General features: G+C 39.5%; 1 protein-coding gene across 4 annotated transcripts in view; it reads right to left on the bottom strand.

Moving 5' to 3' along the window:
• Positions 1–27943, bottom strand: part of FUT8 (fucosyltransferase 8) — a 130184-nt gene that overhangs the window by 100086 nt on the left and 2155 nt on the right. For all 4 annotated transcript variants that reach the window (XM_075105351.1, XM_075105349.1, XM_075105352.1 and 1 more), the window contains exon 2: positions 2531–2606. The gene's annotated coding sequence lies outside the window, so the exon portion shown is untranslated. The remainder of the gene's footprint in view (positions 1–2530; positions 2607–27943) is intronic.

The raw sequence follows: 27943 nt of genomic DNA on the forward strand, positions 1-27943 counted from the left end.
AGATGGAATGGATTAGATCAAGTGTGAAATATGATGTGGCAAAAAAAAAAAAGGAAGGACTACCATGGGAATATTTTTACATGTGAGAAACATCAATAGGTAGATGGATTAAATACAGTTTTTCCCAGCCAGACTCTGACAGCAGAAAGTAGTTCCAAAAGCAGTTTGTTATGCAATCTGACAGGAAGCACGAATCCAACACAATCCATAGACTGCATAATCAAGTAATATGGGAAAGGTATCACCTTCACTCTATTGCTCAGCTAGTTGCCTCAACATACCTGCGCTACCTAGATCTTACCTAGATATTAAGCTCAAATCAGCTTTCCTCCACTGCTCAGTCTCCCTTAGTAATTGAGCAATGCATACAAAACCACTGGCTTAACTAGTGCTCCAGACACCACAGTTTATAGACCTGCACAAATCCTCTTAATTATCCTCCCACACAAATTGAATAGAAAAGGCAAAAAAGAGGTTTCACACAGTTCTCAACCACTGCGCTTTTTCCTTGCTAAAGGAAGGACTGCACCTCTACAAAATATGTAGCCATCACCACAGCTTACAGACAAATCAAGGTAGTGTGAACATAGTAAAAAATCAAGTGTAAAAAACTAAGCATAAGGAAGGATATATGCATGCATCCAGGCTCACACTTAAACAAAAAAAAATTTTACTTTACAAAACTGTAAACTAAGATACAGAGAAATTGCTGATTCTGTAACACCATGTACAAGGGATCAGCCAATTCTGATAAGTGAGGTTTGGACAAGTCATGCAAGTTCGTCATATGTACTATTCATTCATTTCCAGGGCCTGAAGCACATGGATATTTCACACAGCGCTGGAGGGGTTGGAGCAAGGGGGGAAAGACTGTTATGATTTTCTAGTTATCTGCTACGATTTTTTCCCTCTGAACCATTGTTTGTATTCGGCACTGACAGGACGCTCCTACTAACAGCAAGGGCTGGGAGGGATCTGGCCAGATGAGCCAGTTCTAGGCTAAAGCGCTCAGAGAAGCCACATCTGTTTCTCTCCAAAGTCAAATCGCCCATTTCCAGACTAGCAACTTTAACACAAGAGTTACCACAAACTGCTGGACAGATCAACTGACTGGCTGCTGCCGGAAGGGACAGGTTATGCTCCCCACACTCTTTGCTCCAGCCTGCAGAGTCTCATTTTTCCCTTTGCATCACTTCAACACTTTCTGAATGTTTATCTGAGCTGATCCATCCCACAAACCAAGAAATAAAAGTAGCCACCTTTTTGATGGGTTTGTGAGATAGATCAGTTAACTGGTTTCAGCAGGAATCAGATATGGAGGAGAACAGGGTTCAGGAAATGGAAACAACCCCTTTCAGCAACAGTGAGCAGTTACAACAGCTAACCCAGTTTCAAGAAACCATGAATCCTGGAAACTGGATGCTTGGAAAGCCACCACCATATTCTTTGTCCTGGCCTGGCCATGCGGTCCTCAGAACATAATTTTAAATCCCACTTTTTGGTTTTTTTTTAAACCATTCATTAAATTCTTAAGCTAACAAAGTACTTCAAGAGCTATGACTGTATAAATAAATCATAATAATTTAGAGTACTTTAGATGTCTTCAGCTTGACAACCATTACTGAAGCTGGCTGAACAGTAAAAGCATCTCATCTGCAACAAATTCGTTTGAGCTGTTAGTCTAATTTTGTTCAATTGTAAAAGTTCAAGAAACTTTCACAACCTTCTTATCCTTGCCATAATTAACAATACAGATCATGACAGTATTTTCTACAGTTCAAAAGAATAACATCATAACATGCTTCATTTCTAAGTTCACACCTGAATTCACGTTTCAGTGTAGTTCACTTCATTCTTCAATCAACTTCTCAAAAAGACAGTTGCTATTCTTCTAAGATTTATCTTTTATGATAAATTTATGTATTTAAATAAGTATTATGGTACTTGCATAGACCTTTAAAAACATAAAAATCTGGAGTACTGTTCTTAATACTCGTCACCGTTTGAGAAAAATCTCTCACTGGATCTAGGATATCCCAGAGCACACAATAGTTTCCAGCCATAACAGCTTAGTTACTTGTAACTCTCAGAGAAAAACTACATGAATAGGGCCTGTGCCCAACTTCTGTAGTACAGCTTATCTCTGAGAAATAAATGTAGTATCTGCAATACAGATAAAAGAGCCCCAAAATACTGCCAAATAATAAGGAATTTGTAAAGAAGACAGAGGATACATAATGATTCTATCAAAGAATCTCTCTTTTTAGAGGTGAGAGGCAAAGAGGAGAACGGAGAGAAATGGGTGTAAGGAGAAGAGTGTGTCTGATTGACCCAATTTTGTCAGTGATCTGACATAAAAGCAAGGGACCTGACCTATCTTTTGCAAAGTTTGCTTTTTCCAGCTGACAAGGATTTATCAGCAGAAGGGCAAACTTCAGTTGCTGTTTAAGTAGCAGGGGTCTTCATCTAGTTCCTTTACATCCAGTTTTTGTCCCAGTGGAGGCAACATCAGAGAGGAAGAAGTACTTACCACCTATAATTATTGTTCAAATTAATAATTTTGAAGACTCTTCTTCTTACTTTCATTTTGAAGACCAGGTAATTCTCTGAAAGTAGAAGAGGAAAATAAGATCATTAGGTTTTATTCTTTTTTATCTTTATCCATGTTTTCATCCTTTGACTATTATATGCAGCATTAAGTGATGCATGCAAACACTTTTATTAAAAATATTGCTCAGAAATTTATATTATTTGTGATTAGATGACTTGCAGCAAAATTCTTATGAAAACAGAAATGTATGCATATGAACAACATCTATTTATACTGAGGTCCAAAACACCACAAATTGTCTGCTTCATTGCCAAGAAAAAACAACAAAGGTTAAGTATAGACCCTCAAGGCAACTTAAAATAAATGGGGGTAGGGGGGTGGGGCGCGCTCTGGGCTCAGCCGTCCAGCCAGTTTTTAACCCAGCTCAGAGTGCACTTGTCCAAACCGTGAGCAGTCAGCTTCTCCAGGAGAATGCTGTAGCAGACAGCGTCAAAAGCCTTACTAAAGTCCAAGCAGACAACGTCCACAGCCTTCCCCTCATCCACTAAGCCAGTCACGTTATCATAGGAGACCAGGTTAGTGAGGCAGGACCTCCCTTTCATAAACCCATGCTGGCTGAGCCCAATCCCCTGGTTGTCCCGCCTGTGCTGCGTAATGGCATTCAAGATGATCTGCTCCATGACCTTTCCCGGCACCAAGGTCAGGCTGACAGGCCCGCAGTTCCCTGGATCCTCCTTCCGACACTTCTTGTAGAGGGACATCACATTTGCTAGCTTCCAGTCATCTGGGACCTCCCCAGTTGACCAGGACTGCTGGTAAATGATGGAGAGTGGCTTGGCGAGCTCCTCTGCCAGCTCCCTCAGTGTCCTCGAGTGGTCCCATCCGGCCCCATGGACTTGTGACACCCAGGTGAAGGAGCAGGTCGGTGACTGCCACCTCTTCAACAGCTGGGACTTCATTCTGCATAGTAGCTCCATCTCCCAGCACAGGGGCCTGACAACCCTGAGGATGACCAGTCTGACTATTAAAGACTGAGGCAAAGAAAGCATTAAGTACCTCAGCCTTCTCCTCATCTTTCGTGGCAAGGTTACCTTCCGCATCCAACAAAGGAGGGAGGTTATACATATAAAACATAGTAGATTGTTTTAAACAAAATCTTTCTTTTGGTTTATCAAGGCATGGAGTTACGACTTCATTTAATAACAGTAGACTCACTACTTCAGAGTGGCTGCATACTACTAAACTAAATGTTGATTCCTGGCCATTTAACAGAAAAGCAAACAAAAGCTGCCCATATCAGACTCTGAAACAGCAATAAACTGGATGTTGAAAAAGCTAATTTGTGAACCTCACTTCAAGGCAAGGGATAAAACTGGGGAAGAAAAACAAACAGGAAACCAATTAAAGCAACAAAATTACCAGGAATAGGAGTGAAGAGGAAATGATAAATTCTTCAGATGACTGTGTTTTACTGCCACGAGAATTCTGCCAAATTAGCCTTATTTTTAAATGCAAATTAAATGATGTAATATTTTAAAGAGAAACTTCAGCAGCTCTACTGTTAAATGAAGACGGTGAACTGGCAACTCTAAATATCTCAAAAGCAGCAACAGTAATAAAATTTTAAAAATACTGACTTCTGTATTGTCTTTTTCATGTAATAAAAAATTTAAAATAATCAGCACCTACAAGGTCACAGCCCATGAACTTCCAAAAATTAAATGCCTGGGGGAAGGAGTGAGATAGCCTATTTTCATATCCATTTGAGACTGATAGTTTGGGTATACTTCAGCTAAGGCAGCACTCAGTAAGAAGGATACAGCTTTTCCTGAGATAAAGGATCTCAGAAATCAAACCAAAAAACACAGCACTGTTACCCCATCTATAAAAAGTGACATCAGGAGTTCAGCTTTCCAGAAAAACTAAACTAGTTCTTTTATTGTACCTGTCACCAAATCAGTTACACTACCTCTTTCACAAAAATAGAGGTGAAACTATCAGCTGAAGGAGAGTCATGAAGCCAAGCAAAACTGAACACAGAGCCCACCTGTTCCAACAGCTAGCCCTACAGTGAACCAAATAGAGCACAATCTAGAACAATGGGTATTTTTAATTTTATATGAAGCATTATGCTGTATCTTCTTACAAGTCCATATTTGCAACCCCAACAACAGGTAGAAGGCAGCATATTATGTGGGCCTTATGTGTGGAAAAATAGATTTAGACAGATTGACTTACAGTAAACATGAAGTGGAAATGTTTACATTTCATGTAATGAAAAGAACCATTACTAAATCAACTTGTAAATTTATCTGTAAGGAACGGAATTACAGGCAGTACCAAAAGGCCAGAATACTACCAGGCTGGACAGTTCACCATGCCCTACAAAAAGCTCCCCAAACTTTGGTACCCCAAAATATATAAAACCATACAGAACAATAAAAAGAAAGCATGAATATTTGGGTCTTTTTTATCACAATAACATACCATTGGAGTGAAGTAGCCACTTAACAGCTGTTGACAAAGCAGAGTGGGGAAAAAGGCAGGTTCCAATGTAGTTTATACCTCTGCTCCAGGACAACTTGTCCACAACATAAATAATTTTTAAAATATATATATTACAAAACAGTGCAATATGTTGAGCTGGTTTAACATACACTAGTCCAGCCTAGCCTGGTCAAGTAATCTGTAGCTCCACTTAACAGAATCTACCTGTATGACAATGAAATTTTAATCTGAGTTCCAAGTATTGTTTTGTAACCAACTATGCACTGATTTTAGAATATTATCTCATAGCCCATAATCTGCTCAGAGTAACTCATAAAGAAGCAACAAATGCTGTACTGAAATCAAGATGCAGGAGACCAGCAACTATTTTTTCCCATCCGTAAATCTCTTACTAAGGGGAAAGATGTAAAGCCCTTTGTTTTAAAATTATCACAACTAACATAAAGCAACTGTCTATTCCAGCATCTTGTTATGGAACTGTGGGAAAAAATAGTCAATCTACTTTGAATCATTCAAAACTACCAAAGCACTTACAATTTTCCAGCCTAATATTGCTAAAATATCCCTGAAAATGGAATTCTACTTATAATGTAAAAGCTACAACTATTTTAAAAAAAAAATCTTTCCATTTGTTGTTCAATCACCTCAATAGTATTTACAAATATCACTAAATTAGACAGTGGTGCCTTCCAGAAAAGTGTGCCCCTCTTGAGGATATCTTTTTGGAGATAAAAGTCATGAAGGAAATTTTCATTATATGCCCAATTCTGAATTTGAATTGCTGGGTGAACATGGACTAGTCACTACCTTTTATTTTTTGAAAAATTAATCTATTTATTTTAAAAAAAATCCTTATAAAGGGTTCAGTAATACCTGGAATGTTTAATCCAGTCTCCTGCATTTCATGAACCCATTCAAAACAAAGTCCAAAACATTTCATCAACACTTTTCCTGTCATTTAAGTTGAATTTTAAAAAGACGCAAACTTTGAATGTGCAACAGCAACAAAACAGAATTCAAGGATGCCAGCCACACTGTAAGTGCCTGCAACTACAGAAGTGTTAGTTGAAAATACCTACATCACCTCAGGAGTATGGAGGGGCGGGGGAAAGAAAAAAAAAAAAGGAAACACTTCCCCCCTCCCTTCCCCATTTGACAGGGGCAAACTGATTTAACTTTGAACTCAGACACTAAACCCATACACCAGGCCAGGACTACTTTCCCAATACCACAGGAAGAATCAGACACCTAACTCAAAGTCCTACCATCAGTCAATGGCAAATTGCCTCTGCTTCAGAAGACGCTAAATAACGTACCAATAAGAGAAGAATAAGAAAATATATATTCCCCTCCGCTCTCTATAGGATACCAGTGGTAGCCCTGAAGAACAGAATTTGTAAAAGTGGAAACTTTACGACAAATATTTTCTTGGCTGCTTTATCCTCTTTCTCAGAGATCTCTGTTATCCCAGTACCAACAAATCTCATATGCTCATTTTTAACTTCTGACTCAAGGATCAACCTTGTCATCTTACACAGTCTTTTTAAATAAATATATAAAACATCATCTTGAACCACGGAGTTTCTTTCTCCCCATTACTGATACTGTAAGACTAGACATCATCCTTTGATTTTGAAACAAGATTTGTTATTAAGTTTATCCCTCAGATGTATTTATTTTAGGTTGTTTCTCTCCCATATGTGCCCTCACACCCAATAAAGACTATTCCTATTTCATCCTAGGCTTTAATTGCCAAATTATTTCATTCTACTTTAAGAAGGCAAGTTCATTTTCAGCATAATCACGCTAACAGTTCTTTCTTTTCCAAATGAACTGATCTTTTCTGAGTGTGACTGATCAGAGCTATATACCATCCTAAATGCAAATCATCCAATACTTTATTGGCTGGTCCTATCTTTTTAAAAAGCTAGAAACCAGAATCATGTTACTCTCACTTAGAATGTCTTAGAATAATGTTACACTCACAAAGCCACACCACCTGAGAAGGATCAGCATCAGGATCTGGGTTGTACAATAATCTACCTCTGATTACCAGTCTAGTTATACCACGACTTCTTGTCAGCGCTCAAGCATGTGAATTTGCAATTTTTTTTCATGAAACTTAAATCATTTTCTACTACTCCAAACACATAAATCATTCTCTACTACTAAGCGTGATAATCCTGCCTTCTCTTTTCAGAAGCACAGCAGCACACAGACCAGCTTTTTAGCAAAGTCACTTGCTTATTTCATTGCTGGCTCTCTGTAGAGAGTAGCTGGCAGAGAAGTGACTGAACCTGTGTTAGGGAAATTACAAGAAAAAAAATCAATTTGAACAACAAAAGCAATTAAAACAAACGAAGTCAGCTAAAATGTTACACTGAATGTTTTTTCATGTTTGGTAAAGAAAAATGAAAAATTATTCCTTCTGTAAACCAAGTGACGCTCAGAACATGTGTTTTTCGGTTTTAAGACATGAGAGAATCTTGTTTTCTAATGGAGAAACAGTGATTTAGCTGAAACACTGAACTTCATTTCTCTTATACCCATCAATCCATCTGTCTGGTATCGTTAGTTGCTGATACTAAGGAATTTTCCTTAAACAAATATGGAAAGAAAGAACACCCCAGGGAACAGAGGGAAAGGTAATATTTTTATACATATATTTAAAAAGATATAGAATATTATCTCTATATGTATTTTAGAAAAATATGTATTTTAGAAAAATATGTATTTTATTTTATGTATATATAAATATTTTTTTCTTTTTTTTTAGTTTAAGATTCCTTACTGCTAAGAGTTGAAGAAAAGCTGGAATATGCTCAAATACTTAATATGCAAGGATCAAAGCCAAATCACCTAACTTCTACTGCACAAAGAAGAAAGGCCCTCAGGAATTAGCTGTTTTGCAGTGAAGTGCACAGGATTCTCTCTGCAGTTCAGTTTTGTAGGGGAGGTTCCCCTTCAAACAAGCTTTAACTACCACAGGTTTGAGAGGACGTGCAATTGTTCAATATAATTCTACTTTAATCAAACAAGATACAGATTTGGATGCATTATTCCTCAAAAATCCTCAACACAAGCCTAAATAACAGATTTCCTCACACTTGTTTCTCTTTATCAGATATAACTTGGACACCTTTACTTTGTTCTAAAAGTACACCATTTTTAATGGCACAAAAAATAATTATGAACAGAATTCAGTACCATTAAGTGCTTATCCTTACTGGAAGAAAATACAAAACAGTTGTTATAAGATAGAAAGTCCCTTCACAATATTGAAATTTTCACACATGATGGTTTCTCAAGGCACAAATCAAGAACCATATATAAAGCTGATACAGTACACAGAACAGTACACCACCCACTGATTACTTTCATGGACATATTAAAGGGCCAAACTTAAGTTATTAAGTTATTAAATAACATCCCAAATATAAACACATTTTTAACCTATTCACTTGCTAGGAGGTGACGCTGTGCAGTTCTCAAGCTCTTTCCTTCTCCCCTCCTTCAAGACACATTGGCCCAATCACTCGACTCATTTTTCCCTTTTATTTAAAAAACACGTGACTCTAGCTGACACATCCCAATATTCCCAGAAGACAGATCACAACTGTTCAGTGCATCAAGCCCCACTTTACGAAGCTTCATGTATGCTACAGTGACATTGCTAACACATTACGCAGTCACATGCATAGTGCAAATTTGGGGAAAATTTGGGAAAATGCTGCAAGCACGGGACATCTATTAGCTCTCTCAAACCCAGGAAAATATGTTATGTTTCTTTTCCCCAGAGTCCCACTTCTTCTGAGCCATGTGAAGTGCCATCTGTGCTTCCCAACCTGGCAAGCTAAAAATCTGCTGTCATTTGTTTCACCAGTGAGCAAATTAAAGGCAAAGACTGTCCTTTTAATAAAACAACAAGACTTACAAATGGCAGTCTAGATCACGGCTCCAAAGTGATGAATGGCAAGCACAGTTAGTTAAAGGGTCATAGGGAGGAAAGGGTGGCACAGAGTAGAATATCTTCAGAGCTTCTGATCTTCTGATCTCTGTAAACTAACACGAAAACTAAGGGGAATAAAATAAGAATAGCTGGAAATGTCAGAAAGTAAACAAAAATATGGCTCAACTGACACAACACATTTAATACTACATAAAGTTAGAGGGCATACTTGGCTCAGTAAGGTGGAGCAGGAAATCTTGCCGCATATACTTGTTCTGAGATCCAGAACACAACAGAAGGCAAACACTCCATGTAACATCAAAATGAGAAAGTTACAGTGAGAAGGAAAATTTAGACCTCCTATAAATTACCAAAAAAGAAAATTTAAGTGGATGAGGGCTTTGGAAGGACTGTTAGGAGAGGTTGATTTTTTCTTTTCAGTTCTTTTGTTTTCGGGTTGGGGTTGGGTATTTTTTTCCCCCCTAGACAGCTTGCAGAATCATTCAAAGCACAAGGTTTAACATTAATGATTCACAGGATCAGCCTTTCAGGAAACAGATCACAGGTATAACTGAGTTAACCTCTAGTTGGTAACTGACTTGACTACTGGATTTATGAAAGTTAACCTAAAAGGTTACATCAATATACTAATGCCTGAAGCTTTCCCAGACACTGAAATGCAAATTATCATGTTAGAACAAGCCCTGAAATACTTTCCATAAAGGCCAACTGCACTCTACCAACCTCTGGGAACAATCTGAGAGTTATCACATGGCTGGGAAAACTTCCAAATGGTACTGCACATGCAGCTACCTGTTCTGAAAGCTGAGAGATTAACAGAAAGGACAAATCTCAATCCATGCCAGCTGTCCTCAATACCAGACAATGGTCCACTTTATTAATGTTGATGCAGCCAAAAGGGATTTGAAACCAAACCAGCTTAAGGAAACCAAAACTAAGTGCAAATAAAGTCTGGAAGAGTACACAAAACTACGGAAAGGGCACATTAGTAACCATCTTTAGAAATTTAACCAACAGAATGAGGAAATTTAGAGGCAAGGAAATCACACTGAGAGAACACTCTCTTTAGACACAGGCTACTGAAAGAAAAGGCTGAAAAAAGCTGCCAGGAAAGCCCTGTTAAGAAACTTATTAAGTGAGAATACAGACAACATAAAGAAGAAATAAAGCCTGAAATGCTGGCAAAACCTGTTCTCTTCAAATAAGGTCAGGAAACTCGATAAGAAACAAACCTGAGTTTGAATTTGAGGAAGGAAATTGTGCACTACAGTCACATGATTATTTCTTATGGGCTACAGTAATTAGTTCAAAAGAGAAAGCCTATCCTATGAAAAGACATGGCTATGAATACAATGTTTGACAGTCACAGCAAAAAAAAAAAAAAAGATGTAAATCAGCAAGCTTCACAGGAGACAGACAGTACCATGTGTGTCACTGGAAAACAACCGTGACGTTAAAAACACAAAAAGTAACATGGCTGTAAGCCAAAAAAAAAATTCTATTTGTTTCCATTTCATCTTTATATACAGAAAGCTAGAGGGTCTTGCTATTAATTATGAGGGATTATTTTAAACTGTGGGATTTAATTCAGCATATCAAACTTAAGATATAAAGGAGATGAAGTCTTTGAAAAATTAAAAAATATACACCCTACTACCCACTACAAATACCATTACTCAATCTTTTAGCATCAGAGAAATTTGTATTGAAAGAGAATTGAACATGCAACAGAAATACCAACACCAACAGAATTACTAAGAATTCTTTACGTATCTATCGAAACAATTCATGTAGTAGCAGATTAAAAGAAACAGCATCTTCTGCTGTGCCTCAGATGCCTACCCTGTTACTTCCTCTTTCTTTTTTTTTTATTCCTTCTCTGAAAAGGTAAGTTCTTCAAACCTGCCCACAGTCAGCACAGTTTGATATTGCTATGGAAATTATACTAAGAATTCATACATAATTTCACCTTTCATTTTAAGTGTTTCAAACAAGAACCAAATAAAAATCATAGCGTTTAATTCTGAAGTCTATCATCAAACAACAGCTTGAGTGGCTCTGCTTTTATTAACTGATTGGTCAAATAGCAGTAAAGTGACATTAAGAAGACCGTGGTCAACTTCACTGCTGTGACTCAGAGCCATACCAGCAGCTGTGCAGATTTCAAAGACGGTATCAGTTTCATACTGCTGCCGCTGCTGCTCCGTGGGAAGGCTACAAACAGATACAAGCAGCGCTCGGCATCCAGGAAGCTGAGGAAAAAGGAAGACACAACACTGCTTCCCCTGAGATGAGACGGCACTGCAGCTTCATGTTTATCAGACACACACTAATCAAAGGTAGATCTTCAAACAAAGGTCAAGAAAACTATGGAAGCTGAGATTCTAGCAATTAAGATCAAAGAAGTGGTCAGGGATTTTCAATAGAAAAAATCTGAAAGACCTTTTTGAAATTTGCCTGTTAGGTGGCTGATAGTGCCTGATAACGAAGGAAGCTGAAAATTTGTATTGAATATAATTCCATTAGCATGAATATTATACAAAAAAAGATGCAATTTCAGTACACCAGAAAATGCCTTTGAAACTATTCCTTGATACTACACACCAAGCTTTATGGACCCTAAATGTCAGGGGAAAAAACATGCTACATTTCATTTCAGAGAGGTTTCAGGTCTTTTAAGTTGCTTGTATTTGAATAATCTTTGACACATCTTTTCCTTGTGCATGCTTCACCACAAACAGACTAAAATAGTATATTATTAAGAAGAGACTATCATTAAATGTATGCATGAAGGTTCCTCCTGAAGTGTTTCTGTTATTTTCCTACCTCCCACTTTTACTATCCATTAGGCAATCTTGCATTCCTCTCTTATTCCTCTGGTGCTTAATTTATGACAGAAATTTTTAGAAAATTATACATATGTCTTCCTTCCTCTGGGATAAAAAACAAATAACATTTCTAAAGTTATGTGTTGAGTTTAATCAAGCTGAATTTCATCTTTTTATCTTTCAGTCCGGAAGAAAGCAAACAGACTCACTGCAATGAATTTACTGTGGGTGAAAGGCTCCAACTGAGAGTTCTTCATTCATTCCCATAAACAAGTATATATTGTTAGTAATTCAGGTTTCCCTACACTGTCCAACGACTGTGGTACAAGCTACCCTATGTGACCAGTATTAGATATAATCTAGTATAATTATGTAGTTTGTATACGTGTATATCTATGTATAATATGGATATGTATTGTCTATACTATATGCATAGTTTTCATACAGCAAAGAACTTCATAAATTATACCAAACATCACTTCTGTTTTCCTTTGTAGCAACAGCTTCACATAGCCTAGATCACCCTTTCCCACAGCAGTCAAGACGTGCTGACAGACACCATGCAAAGAAGACAAGGCAGTACTAAAACACCAAGGGATATGGAACCACGAAACTGGGGTTTCTGCTAAATTCTAACCCCAGTAAGAGAAGGATAGGAAAGGAAAAGGCAGAATGTGGAAGAACTCAGGGAAGCATAAAAGAAAAAAACATTGAGATGTAATCTTAAGCCTGATGTAAAAGCACATTTTGTAGTAGCTTTCACTATACGCATAGTTTTACAGAAATAGAGTCTGACATCAGACCTGTCCATCACTGAACTCATTAGAGAGCCTACTGGATAAAGGAGGACAAACTTGTCACTATGCTTCATCCATCTCCATCAGGAAACAGAAAGTCTAAAGCTGAAAAAGAGCATGATAAAAGAGAGCTGAGAGACAAAATGTTTTGTTCAGGCTCAAAATGCATCCTCAAGAACCAATGACTCTTCCTTCCAAATATCTCTTCTCCACACACTACACATGCTGAACAAGTAACTATCAACAATTACACATATGTAGTAAGTGCAGCTTAAGGAAGACAGGCTCCTGCAATAGTATAAATACCATCAGAAATCACAGTTCAAAAGACAATATTCCATTTTGATTCAGCACATTCCAGCAGAAGCTTTTCACACTGATGTATGTGCTACTAATAGACCACAAAAAGTATTTACACTGATTATTCTTAAAAACTCTCACACTGTATTTTGGGGTTGTTTTTTTAATGTTAGTACATACTAACTGTGCACACCTGGGACTAACCACCTTCAGAATAACAGTAAGTCTTCACACAGCACATCCAAACACAGCTGAAGAATTCTCAGATGGGAACCCTCAGTTAACAGCACTTTTTTCTCTATAATCACATTTGACCTAACATAGAAATTAAAAATGCCATATTCTAAGGACTCTGAGCTCCAGATGCCCTTCAAGCATCATCACCCTTCAGGTGATGGCAGTTAATAAACACCACATTGATGCAACATTTTCAAGCAACAACCAAGAAAAGAACTGTCCAAAGGAGCATTCCATACGCTTCCAATCCAAAGCACTTACTATTTCAAAAAGCACAGTTAAAGCTGCCACCACTTCTGATAAAATATGTCTAAGCCAGATAAAGAAAAAGTCAGTCTCTGTGTGGTTGCTTCTGCCAGAGAAGGCAAGAAGTTTAAGCAACAATAATGCTATGCATTTCTAAGAGGCTTCAGGAGAAAAGCCACTAACAGAGACTATCAGTCTAAAGACTCCCCATTGTTTTACGATTTTGAGGAGCACTCGAACAACAAAAATGGCACAGAGAAACATTAAGTACATGAATGGTTCTTTACTGTCCTAGAAGTTAGATCAATGGAAACCCCCTCAATAAATTAAAAACTGTACTGGCTAAGTATCTTTGAATTGCAGGCGCCACTGAATTACACCCACTATTTACAAACTCCTCAGCAGAAAACAATAACTTTCCGGAACTCCCAGGATGCACGTTTGCTAACACAGTGGGAGCATATTGCAACATTTCTCATCAGTCTCATAAGAAAATATATTCAAATAAACATTTGATGACTGTGAAAAAGTGTTTCCATGTTTACATTAGCTATATAAACATTTATAGAGTCAGAGGAAGGCTGTTCAGAATCTGTATGCACCTTTGTGACAGCACTCAAGTTAACAAGATACAATTTTGCTTACTATTTTTCACTTTTATTTTCAAAAATAACCATGTAATCGATACCTTGGTTAACATTTCTGGTGGGACACTAAACCATACCTCCATATACTAGCTCAGATTTTTAGAAACATAAAAAATTAGTCACATAAATCTATAAAACAAAAAGCCATCAAGATTAATCATTTATTTTATTAAAAAATCTGTAGCAAAACACATTCAAAATATCATATGGATGCCTTAACCAACATGGCATGACTTGACAATACCTAAAATCTTTACAACACTGTATCATAGCCAATTTTATGCTTGTCTTCTAAAATACACAATTCTTTCACAAATCTCTACTTTAAGGAGAGGGCTCTCTGCCCAAGAAAGCAGGATGTTATTTAACCAAGAGCAAAACTGGAATCTGCCAGGTCAAAGTACTACAGAAGGGACCCCCAAAGTTACAAACCAGTTGTGCTGGTTTTGGCTGAGAAGGGGTTAATTCTCCTCACCGTGGGGGCTTCCCGCGCTGGGAGGGGCGGGGCCATGGCCGGGGCGGCTGACCTCAACTGGCCAATGGCATGTTCATTCCATACCACGTGACACCATGACCAGTATATTAAGGGGGGGCAGTTTGGGGCTCGGGAGCGGTTTGTTTCAGCGGTTCGTTCCCCTTCCCCTCTCCTTTCGCCCCTCCCCCGGGGCTTTGTGCCTCTCGTTGTTCTCCTTTACATTGCATTTCTGTTGTTGTTTCTTTTAATTTTAATTATTAGACAGCTCTTATCCCAACCCATGGGCGTCACCCTTCTGATTCTCCCCCCATCTACCGGTGGGGGAGTGAGCGAGTGACTGTGTGGGGCTGAGCTGCCGGCTAAACCACGACCGCAGTAAAATTTACGTTCTATTAAATAAACAATCAAAGATCAGCTTGGGGGGGGCACGCGGGGGTATACATGTCACATCAACAAAAACTGCAGATAAAAAGGAATTTATATATTTAATCTTTTCCAAATAACAAGTGATATCAACTTGACATAAAAACTTGGACAAAAGGATATCTTAATGACAGCTGAAACTCAAAACACTGAGCTGCCTAAACTGCTGTCCATAAGGAATAGTATCCTTAAGTACTGAGTGAAAGTTAATTTCAACAATTCAGCACAAACTCACAGGCACTTAAACTGAGAATTCAGTTAAAACTCCCCCAAAAAATAAACAACTTTCTCAAGTGAAAATATAGAAAAACACTGCCATTATGTCTTCAGGTAAACTAATAAGACACCCTCATTTAAAAAATTATTTTCAATCATTTTACTTACCTGAACAAGATCACATCCTCCCTGCAGAAATGCTATACTGCTACCTACCAGTTCCCTACTTTCTGCAAAGTGTCACTAGAACTTGAACAATTCACTTGGCCTTAGCCAATAGGTCTAACCTAGCATAAAATTTCCTTTACAGTTATTACAGTCGATTTCAAAAGCATAGGAAAATCAAGTCCTATTACATGTTAATATATTTATCAAACAAATTTCAACAAGAACTAACCATAACTGCAAAAACTGCCAACCAATAATCAGAATTCAGACCTTCCACAATTACATGCCTCAGGGATTTCCACTAACAGTTTTGTGCTCCCTCTGTCTTCATAATTCATTTAACCCTTTCTCAGGTCTAGTGCATTCCATCCTGCAACTGACATAAGGTGAAGAATATTACAGATTCTCAGATTCTTTCTGTAAATTAAAAAAAAAAATCAAGGTGGAGACAGGACAATGGAAAGAAGTTGATAGGTATATCAGAAGACCATTCAACGAAATACAGAATCATTCCTAGTGCTTATGCAATGACTAACAAAATGCTTGTAGAAAGCATAACTGAGACCCAAGAAGCCATTTTGCAATTAAGACCCATACACAGCTTGAACCCTAGTGACTGCACGCTCACGAGATGAATAGCCTCAGTATCATTTTGGCACAACTATCTTTTTGGAATCCAGTCTCAACTACAGGGAAAAGGGTTCAATGCCAACAGAAGAGCATCCTCCCTTGGGAAAACAAACATCAAACGACAACACTGCAATGAATCACAAAATGGGTGAGGTTGGAAGAGATCTCTGAAGGTCATCTTGTCCATCACCCTGCTCAAGCAGGTCTACCTAGAGCTGGTTGACCAGGAACACGTCCAGATGGCTTTTGAGTCTCCAGGCAGCTTCTGAGTGTCTCCCAAGAAGGTGACTCCACAACCTGCCTAGACAACCTGTGCTAGTGTGTGATCACCTTCACAGTAAAAAAGTGGTTCCATACGCTCAGACAGAACGGCCTGTGTTTCTGTCTGCACCCACTGCCTCTTGTCCTGTCCCTGGGCACCACTGAAAACAGCCTGTCCTCTTTGATCTTGACCAAGAGACAGTTGCATGTTTAGGAGTTACTGGCCCACATAACATTTAATGTGAGGAGGCACAGACCTGTGCTGTGCTGCTCAAACTCCTTGGCTGCAAGCTAAACTCAGCCAAGCTAATTGTAACAGAAGAGCCTGCAAGTAGTTCCCCTGTGCTACCAGTGATTACAACACCGGTGTGGTCTAACCTCTACCTAAAAGCGCAGCAAGAATTTCTCATGAGAACACCCTTTAGAAATAGAGCTGTTTTCTTGTGAGTGAATTATGTAATAGCTCAAATGACCAGAAGGGAGAGCTTCTCTCCACAGTCAGGATCTGCTCTGCTCTGCACAGTACACCAGGGGAAAATACACTCAGGCTCTGTCTGGTATAGACATGGGCTGCCCAGCACCTGGAAGGATGCAACATTTATTCACTATCTATATTTCTCTTTTTAGTCTGCCTTATTAAAGCAGTTATCTTATTAAGCCATTTGTTGTTGGGCCTTTCTTACTGGGATCCAGAAAGTAAACTGCACTGTTTCTCTCCTACCTCACCTCCACTCCAGTACACCCTTCTGGTATTTATATACATTGATAAGGTTCCCCTGAGCTTTATCTTCTCTAGGCTAAACAGTTCCCAACTCTCTCAGTCTTTACTCATAGGAGAGATGGTCCAGCTCCTTCATCATCTTTGCGGCTCTTTGCTGGACTCTCTACAGCATGTCCATGTCTCTCTTGCACTGAGGAGCCCAGAACTGGACACAGTACTCCAGGTATGGCCACACCAACGCTGAGCAGAAGGGAAGGATCACCTCCCTTGAACTGCCGGCAACATTCCTCCCAGTGCAGCTCAGGGTACTGTTAGCCTGTGTAGCTGCAAGGGCACATTGATGTCTCATGTTCAAGTTGGTGTCCACCACGAACCCCAGGTCCTTTTCTGCAAAGCTGCTTTACAGCCAGTTGGTGCCCAGCAAATGGGGTTGTTTCTCCCCAGGTGCAGGACGTGGCACTTCCCCTTGTTGAACTCCATGAGGTTCCTGTCAGCCCTGTTCTCCATCCTGCTGAGGTCTCTCTGAAAAGCAGCACAACCTTCAGGCATATCGGCCACTCCTCCCAGTTTTGTGTCATCAGCCAACATGCTGAGGGTGCACTCCCCTCCCATCTTCCAAGTCACTAACAAAGATCTTAAACAGGACTGGACCCAGTACTGACCCCTGGAGTACACTGCTAGATATTGGCCTCAAACTAGACTTGGTGCCACGGATCACCACCCTCTGGGCCCAGACATCAAGCCAGTTTTCAATCCACCTCACTGTCTGCTCATCCAGCCCATAGTTCATCAGTTCCTCTGTGACAATCTTCTGGGAAATACTGACAAAAGCCTTACTGAAGTCTAGACAGACAATACCCACTGTTCTCCCCTTGTCTACCAAACCATCACAGAAGGTTATCAAAGTTGGTCAAGTATGACTTCCCTTGGTGAATCCATGCTGACTACTCCTGATGACCTTGTCCTTCATGTGCCTGGAAATGGTTTCCAGGATTAGCTGTTCTATCACCTTCCCTGGGATCAAGGTGAGGCTGACTGGCCTGTAGCTCCCCGTGTCCTCCTTCCTGCCCTTCCTGAAGACAGGAGTGGCATTTGCTTTCCTCCAGCCCTTAGGCACTTCTCCCAGTTGCCATGATCATTCAAAGATTATTGAGACTGAGAGTGGCCTCACAATGGTTGGCCCTCCATATACCATCTGGATATAGCCAAGAAAATAACTTGTGTAAGGAAAGAAAGAGAGCAGGTTGACAGAACACAAAAAATGCCTTTATAAAAGGGCAGTGGACTCAGGTCTCCCCATAATATGGAGCATTTTCTGGGGGAAACAGCATGAGTGTTCCCTGCTTAAATATCAGAAATGTAGAGTGAGAAAACACAGACAAACCCTCAAAGTAAGACCAATGAGAAAAAGATTGCCATACAGGAAAAAAAAATCTTTTTAGTTTGTTTCAGCAGAGAATCAACTGTAACTGTGAATGGACCAAAACTGGAGACATGCATCCAGCTAACTAATCCTCTTAGGTAGGTATATAAATCTGACAGTTCCCCTTCTATACTTGTGAAGAATAAGCAAGTCCACCCTAAACAGCCACAGCATTCAGGTAGTGAACCTGAGATTGACAGAGTTGGAAAAGCAGATGTACTCACAATCTACATAAGAAAATGTACCATGAAAGGCAGAATCCTGGAAGTCCTAACTGAAAATAGTTAGTGACAAAATAGTAACTGTCTCTGCAAAGCAGGGACAGAGGATCTTATTTCCTATAGGACTTTAGAAAACAGTGGATTTGGAAGTAAGCAAAAATCAATGTTCTGTAAAATGGTATCTCAAACTCATTCTGTGGAGAGTCCAGAATCAAAACACCTCTTGCTGAGAGATACCAGCATATCCTGTTACATCTCAAGACATGGTTTTATGATGTTACTGTCAGATTTCAGTACTCAAGATACTTCCTGTTCTTGGCCAAATAGCTTGAAGAAACTAGGGGTATACCAGAGACATGTGTTCAACATGCCCAAGGATAAACTGCAACTGATTTTGTGCACACACGTAGAGGTCTGAAGAGCAATCAACTGAATGGAGACAATGTTCTCTCAGCACTTCTGTAGACACAGAATCTGCAGAATTATTATCTATCATTCCCTCCCTATACATGACACTGCAATACCTTGTACAGGAAAATCAGACAAGCATTTTAAATTATGCTGAACTCTCTGTATCTTATATGTATGTCTAGCTCCTTGAGAGACCAATATTTCTTCACTCTAGTTTGTATTGAATACCTCATCCTCTAAGAGCACTATACATTGTAATCAAGTGGAAAGGAACAATAATAGGGCTTTCTCACATGCATTCCAAGGGTCCTGCTCCCGCTGAAGAAAAAAATTACATCAGAAGAAACATCAACAACCTGCTAAGGGATAGCATCCCCTGCTCCCTAGGAACTACACAAAGCACACTCACGTGCAGAGTTTGGAGATGATGTCATAGGGTATAATGTAAGCTGTCATATTGCCCAAATTGCCATCCATCTGTACAGCCTGGCAGGGCAAACTTAAATGTATTGATACTCAGTCCAGCACAACCTCACTGAAGTTAAAAGACAACAAAAATTGCAGAGATAATGTCTAGCAGTTCAACCCAAAATCCAGAGTGCTGAATAGGCATCTGCAATGAAAAACAACTCAAGAAGATGATCTGTCAATGCCATTGCATCTCAAACAGTGGGCCACATCAGAAAAAGATGTAACTCATACTGTCCTAACTGCTATAACTTGAAAACACCCCAAGCAAAGGATAGAACAAAAAGGAAGATGTTGTACTTTTAAAAAAAAAAACAAAACCCAACAGAACTGTGAAACAGACTTATTTAACTAACAGAAATGTGGAGACATCGACCCGACGATTGTGAACTGTGAGCAAGTCTTTCCAAGCCTTTTAAAAAGCTAAAAAACCTAGATCACAGAAAAAGGAAGTGCAGAGACTATCTAAGCATACCAAGACATAGCAGAACACCACAAAGGTGTCTCAGTGAAACAAAACCATACGTAGGGGAAACAATTAATATATCCTTTTTTATATTTTTCTTCTGTGCATTCAAACCCTAAGGAACAAATGCTTGTCTAGGCAGCTGAGAGAAACTAAAGATATAGCCTGCCCTGCCATGAATGGTCTTACACAACTTGGGGTGGGAAAAAAACATGAGAGACAGAAAAGAGACCATCAACACACTACTGCAACAGCAAAAACTGTTCAGTCTCAAGTACACACTCACCTAACATGTGAATATCCATACTGATTGCCAAACAGAGGAAGTTGCTCAGCGAACACCCAAAAAGATACAAGATGTCAGCTAAGTACAGTATCAGAAACCTGTATACAGGTCTCAGGTATATTAAATATTTTATAATCATAAATAGAGGCATGGAGCTAAAGACCAGGGTTCTAGGCAATCTGAAAACTCACATTTTGAAACAGGTCATTTGGTCAACAGAAATCTCCTTATAGGCAAAGAGTTTAAAGAAGAAATTTATGTAATTGAATACACTAATAATTTAAATAATTTATTTAAAAAAAAAAGAAGTCTTATGAACTGTTCAATGAACAGCATATCAGATAAATACTTACTTTAATATCACACACACATATAAACACCTCCAAAAAAAATTTAAAATCCCTTGCTTGACAAATGTATTTGTACCCATACAAATCAGACTTACCATAAAAAGTTATTATGACACTGTACAAGTTCTAACAAAATTATTATGAAGTTCAAGATAAGTAATCTAATAAACTAAAGATGCACATTGGGAGGTTGTTGGAACAGAATTCTTACTGTTCTTTAACAAAGCCTTTTGGAAGAGAACTGCTTTGAAGAAAGACCTTAACACACAGCAGGTCAGAATTAACTTCCATAAGATATTCACAGCAATGTTCCACAAGCTTCTAAAAACAGTCTTTACCTTGCAGAATTAATAATGTCATGGTGATGTTCATTGCTATTAACTGTCTCACAGAAGAAATTCTGTGATATTACAGAAAATTATTCACCTTACCACTATAAGTTTATGAAGCAAGCATATAATGAAAGCAGACTCCTAAAAACCATTTACATTCAGAACTAACATTGCTACCATAAAGCAACCGCAGCAGCACAAACTGCACCAAATTCCAGAATGACCAATACCTGAACTGTTTAATTTTATTAATGTATTACACATGAAAATAAATTATGTAAGTTATGCTTTATCAATATCTAATATTTGAAGGAACTAAGTAAAATAGTTGATTCACGGGCAGCTATGCTTTGCTACAGAAATTATCCCTAAAGACTACAGCTTAGCAAATACATTACTTCATAGAATCACAGAATCATTAAGGTTGGAAAAGACCTGTAGGATCAGTAAGTCCAACCATCAACCCAACACTACCATGCTTCATAAACCATGCCTAGAAGTGCCATGTCTACACGTCTTTTAAATACTTCCAGGGATGGCGACTCTACCAGCTCTCTGGGCAGCCTGTTCCAATGCCTGACCACTCTCTCAGTAAAGAAAGTCTTCCTAATATCCAACCTAAACCTCCCCTGATGCAGCTTGAGGCCGTTTCCTCTTGTTCTTTCGCTACTGACCTGGGAGAAGAGACCAACACCCACCTCACTACAACCTCCTTTCAGGTTTCTGCAACTGCAGAGAGTGATAAGGTCTCCCCTCAGTCTCCTCTTCTGCAGGCTAAAAAACCCCAGCTCCCTCAACCTCTCCTCATAACACTTCATCTCCAGACCCTTCACCAGCTTCGTTGCCCTTCTTTGGACACACTACAACAACTCAATGTCCATCTTGAACTGAGGGGACCAAAACCAAACACAGTATTCAAGGTGCAGCCTCACCCGTGCTGATGTGTACAGGGGCACTATCACTGCCCTGCTCCTGCTGGCACACTATTCCTGATACAAGCCAGGATGCTGGTGGCCTTCTGGCCACCTGGACACACTGCTGGCTCATATTTGGCCAGCTGTCAACCAACACCCCCAGGTCCTTCTCCGCCACACAGCTTTCCAGGCACTCCTCAGCAAGCCTGTAGCATTGCATGGGGTTTTTGTGACCAAAGGGCAGGACCCAGCACTTGGCCTTGTTAAACCTCATACAATTGGCGTCGGCCCATTGATCCAGTATCAAAGTATCAAAAGCTTTGCTAAAGTCCAGGGAGATAACACCCACAGCCTCTCCCTCATCCACTAGGCAGGTCACCCTGTCATAGAAGGAGGTCAGGTTGGTCAGGCAGGACCTGCCTTTCATGAAGCCATGCTGACTGGGTGTGATCCCCTGGTTGTCCTGCACATGCTTGGTGAGTTCACTCAAGATGAACTGCTCCATTACCTTCCCTGGTACCGAGGTCAAGCTGACAGGCCTGTAGCTCCCCGGATCCTCCTTCTGGCCCTTCTTGTAGATGGGTGCCACATCGGCAAGCCTCCAGTCATCTAGGACCTTCCCCAGTTGACCAGGACTGCTGGTAAATGATAGAGAGTGACTTGGCGAGCTCCTCCGCCAGCTCCTTCAGCACTTTTGGGTGGATCCCATCTGGCCCCATAGACTTGTGAGCGTCCAGGTAGAACAGCAGGTCATAAACTGCTTCCTCCTGGATTATGGGGGGGTTTATTCTGCTCCTCATCCCTGCCTACCAGCTCAGGGGGCTGAATACCCTGGGGATAACTGGTCTGAAAATAAAGGGGCAGAAACCTCAGAAAAGGATCATTCAAAGATTTCCTCATGTATCACCTCATACTTGAACTACAAAAATTTAAAAAAAATGTAAAAAAAAAAAGATCCCCAGCCTGTCATTTAACAGTAGTTCTTTGCTACAGCCAGCTCTTCTGATTTGAAGACTTGTAACCAAGTCTTCTAAAACAGTTCCTGTACTCCATGTGCCTTAAAACTGCTTCTCCTCCTTTATTTGTTCCCTGTCCCCACTCTGAAAATGTGGAGGTGGAGGGACACAGAGGACTAAAGAACAGGAAGAAACAATAATCATATGAAGGAACTAGTTACCATGTATTGGGGGGAGACATAAGAACTGATTGCAACTGATCTAACAGATAGTCAGAAAATCACCACCTCAAAATGATGCATTATGAGCTACATAATATGCCTTTGCATACATATCATGACAAATGACCTGGAAAGATCACCTATTTTTAAGGCTGCCAGATACTTTCTTGTAGAAGATTCATTTTTCAGTTTCTTTCAAGTTGCCAAAGGCTTTCCAAGATGACCCGTTCTGTGCCAGGTATCCATGTCAAAGCTGAGCTACTTCAATGTTTTCATTGTATGCAAAACATGTTTTTCCCCTTTCTGAGAAAAGCTACAGAAAAATACGCTTTTGCCCTATTACAAAAGGCTATTTTTTCTTTAAACAGTTTAATCACTTGTGTGCTTTAAGTTCCACATCCATCTTCCTAAGGACAGCAAAATGCATATCCTGACACACAAATGAAGCTTTTGTCAAGCTCACTGTAATGTTACTGTTATTGATTTTGTTTTGATATGTTACAGCTGAGTCACCTATACATTCTGTCTGTACTGACTGTGTTCCAGAACACGGCTTCTGGGAGCTAAGCATCCGCAGTTATAGACCCATAGGATACTACAGTTTGGAAGGGACCCCCAGATGTCCCTAGTCCAATGTCTAAGACAGAGGCTACACAGCTTGTCTGGGAAACCACTTCCACAGCTTGACTATGTTCAGAGAGAAAGTTTTTCCTTATATCCAGTCTGAACCTTCTATTTTTCAATTTACGACCACTGCCTTGTGTCCTCTCACCACACACCTCAGTAAAGAGCCTGACTCCATCTTCTCAGTGATCTCCTCAAAGACACCAGCAGGTTGTTGTTAGATCCCCCCTGAAGCCACCTCTTCTCCAGCTGAACAAACCCAGCTCCCTCAGACTCTCCTCACAGGGCACACACTTCAGCTCCATAACCATCTTGGTAGTCCTCCACTGAACTCAATTCTGTTTATCAATGCCTTTCCTGTATTGAGGGTCCCAAAACTGGGCACAGTACTCTAGGTGTGGTCTAATGAGCACCAGGTAGACAGCAATAATGGCTTCCCTCCATCTACTGGCTATGTTCCTGTTACTACAGCCCAGGATACTGTTGCCCTTCTTTTCCACAGGTGCATGCTGCTGCTGGCCCCTGATTTGAGTGCTGTCCCACAGGTCCCAAGGTTTCTCCAGCAGAGCTGCTTCCCAGCCAGTCAGTCCCCAGCCTGATGCAAGGTGCATCTCCTTCCCAGGTGCAGAGTTTTGCATTTGTCCTTGAATTTCATAGGGCTCCAGACGGGCCTTGTGTTCACAGTGCCAAAGTCACTCTGAATGGCAGCCCCGTCCTCATGCTTATCAAGCATCCCTCACAATTTGGTGTCACCTGCAAGCACACTCATCTTCTAGGGATGAATCCCTGCAGTACCCCACTTGTTACCAATATTCTTACACAAGACCTTAACCACACTTTCTGAGTCCCCCCATCCAACCAGTCTTTTATTCATTTAGTGTCTCATCCACTCATACTGTAATGTCCAAATCTGCATACAAGATATTCTTGTTGGAGACAGAGTTGGAAGCCTTGCTAAAGCTAAGGTAAATGAAATCCACTGTTCTTCCCTCATCCAGAAATTCAGCCACTTTACCACAGAAGGCAATCAGGCTAGTCATGCCTGATTTACCTTTGATAAATCCATGCTGATTGTTCCTGATCACTTCCTGCTTTTTGTGCCCAAAACGTGTTCCAAGATCACCCATGCCCTCATTATCTCTGAATGACACATCATGTTCAGAAAGAAGCCCGTATTTTACTTGTCCAGCTTTTTACTACTGAAGTACTAGAAGAAACTCTTCTTGCTGCTCTTGACCTCGCTTGAAAGTGTCATCTCTAGGTGAATATTGGCTCTCTTGATGTCATCCCTACATACCAGGACAATGTTTCTAAACTTCTGCTTTGTATCCTGTCTCAGCTTCCACTGCTTGTATATCCCATTTTTGCACTGGACCTCATACATGAGTTCCCTGTTAAGCCAAACTCATCTCTTGATAGGCCTGCTTGTTTTCCAGAGTGTCAGGATGGACCATTGGCATCAAAATTGCTTCTCAGTGATATCCTGCTGGACCCAGCAAGCATGAAAAAGTAAGCTATCAACATGAACGAAAGGGTGGAAAAGAGGGGGACCAATAGGACTTGACTAAAGAAAGAACTGCAATGTGGGAAAAAGCTGATAGAGTTGACATGGTGAACAGAATCTTGAATTTGGGATACAGACCAAGTCTGAGAAGGGTGAGAAGACTGATAGGGAAGGAAAAAACAAATTCAGGTGAGAGACCAGCTAGGCAGGAAGACCAGAATGAAGTACAACACTGAAGTGGGAAAACCTCAGAAGGTAGAACAGGAGCCAGTGGAAATGCAGAACAAAGAGAGGACGGATCCTCACCATGACAGAGAAATGGAGGTAAAGATGAGGCTAGCGGACAGAATCCTGAGACCAGGAAACAGGAGTGCAAATAGCTGGATAGGATTCAAACAGTGAAAGAACACTGGGTAAACAATTTATTAGTTAGAATCTCCCTGCACAGCAGTTCTGGATCTCGCGTAAGAAGCCCTTTAGCAAGAAATAAAGTGATTACATGAAGAAAGTAGGATCATGATAAAAATTCTGTAATAGGGCAAAAAAGATTGGGACAGGGCGATACTTAAGCAGGTATCACAGAAGCAGAAAAATCAGCATCCACCAGAACATGCTCATTCCCAGAGCCTGGAATAGAACCCAGGACTCCAGAGTTTCATCACTACTTTGGTTTTCTAAGATTTTTTTAAGTCACATTTCATTCAGATTTGGACCACATGTGAATTACAAATTACTAGTATCATGCTCTGCTCGTTCAAGTGGCAGAAGTCTCATGGCAAACTATTGAAATTTCAGCCTTTCTAAAGACTTATATGCTATAATGCAATCCCACATAATAGAAGGTTTCCTCCTGTCCATCAGGGTTGCTGCCTTTTATAATATAGCATGTTGAACATTTTGCTGATACGCAAAGAATTTTTTTTAAACAGGTAAGCACCAAAAATCTAACCCTCAGTTAAAAAAAAAAAAAAAAAAAAAATAGAGTCACAACACAAAAATTAAAGATTATTTGATCTTGTTCTCTGTGCCTTTGTGTGCAAGGTACTCTTGCTGTATTACTGAACTACATGTTAAAAAAATATAATATAGTGTCATTATTTAAATTTAAGGGCCTTGTCATATGCACTGCAAATGTTGGCAAGTGTGCTGTTTGTAAGTTAGGTATTGCAGGAAAAGAGAGGGAATTAATATTTTCCTGGAGAATTTTATTTTATTCTGGTTCCTTGCAAGCAAGTCATCTTTTTTTAAAAAAAAAATAATAATCACACACTTTCAATGGGTTTAATGGGCGGCAATCCACTCTTCATCAAAATTTTTGACTTAGTATCGCGGGGTTAATGTTGCAGCAGATCTAAGCATTTATACTTGCAGCCTAAATCAACAGCCACCATACTACAAATCAAGCAGTGAGGTCTTTTCTAGCCTATGCGCTCATGGATCCCTGTCAAGGGATTTATAAAAAGTAACAAAGAAAAAGCCAGGTTATTGTTAGTAAATTACATAGGGAGACAGACCTTTATGAGAAAACATTTTAGAACATGCAAGTCATTAAAACACTGATAGATTGTTTTGAAGAATCGTACCATAAAGGCCCTAAATTGGATATTCAACACAAAGGGACACAAAACATATCTCCAGAGACTTCTGTGAAAATATTACTAGTGAAACATGCAGGCACTAGAGACTGAAGGTAATGAAACAGCAAAAGAGGAAATTAACAAGGTACAGTATGAACAGCACATAACAGTGAGGCCCCACATTATTCGATACCAAGAAAAAAGATTCAATACTGCTCACTGAGCACAATCTATGCCATTCTATGCCATACACTGAAAGAAACATTGTAGGGAAAAAAATGTAACATTTAACCATATATTTACAGGCCAAATTACAGTTCTCACAAGAATCCCTAATTCTGGCATTTCATGATTTATAAGAGCTTGACCTTGCAACTTCAAAGTTCTTTGAAGATAGTTTTTGTTGCATGATAGCAAAACATACATGCGGTTTCCCTAAAAAGCACACACATCACTTCACTTGCAGATTATATTCATCATACAAAAGAGATGCATATTAATGCAATCATACATAGTATGCATCATCTACATTTGTTTTCCATACTGTATTAGAAGCATATTCTATGACCAAACAGCAAGCTTCTGAATGAGTTTTAAAAAAAATTAAGTCACATTTTCCTTTGACACTAGCTCCCCCTCCAGACCAACCTAAGATTATAGTAATTACTTTTTATTTTAAATTTACTCTGCAAAAAGATTTAAATACTGAAGTCCAAATCTTCTTCATCTTTATCCCCTTAAATGTCAATGAAGAGACTGATCAGATAATGTACATGTAAAATTATAATTTAGGGGTTTTTTACTGTACATGAATTCCAAGACCGGGAAAACCATTTGGCTTAGAACACATCTGACAGTTAAAGCAGCAGTTCCACACAGTGAAGAGAGACAGGAATGGACCAAAAATACAATTTTTCAGATTAATTCTACAATCAGTCTGCAATATCTGTAATATATAAACATTCCATTATAACATCAAGCCCCTGTTTGCAGTCCCAATAAAGTGACCATAAACCACAGACGCCAAAACAAAAGGAAGCCCCTATGTGGTTTAGTACCACCTTTACTAATTCACTTAAGGTGAATTAGCTCCATTTCTACTGCAGCAAGAATAGTTAACATTTTTTTATTGTTCTAATATTAGCTAGATCTACTACCTCTTCGGTTGTTCAGCTAATCAAACTGCCAACATTTTAAACAAATAAAGACGCA

The sequence above is a fragment of the Phalacrocorax aristotelis genome, chromosome 10, assembly GCF_949628215.1.
Source record: "Phalacrocorax aristotelis chromosome 10, bGulAri2.1, whole genome shotgun sequence".
NCBI classification, from domain to species: Eukaryota; Metazoa; Chordata; class Aves; order Suliformes; family Phalacrocoracidae; genus Phalacrocorax; species Phalacrocorax aristotelis.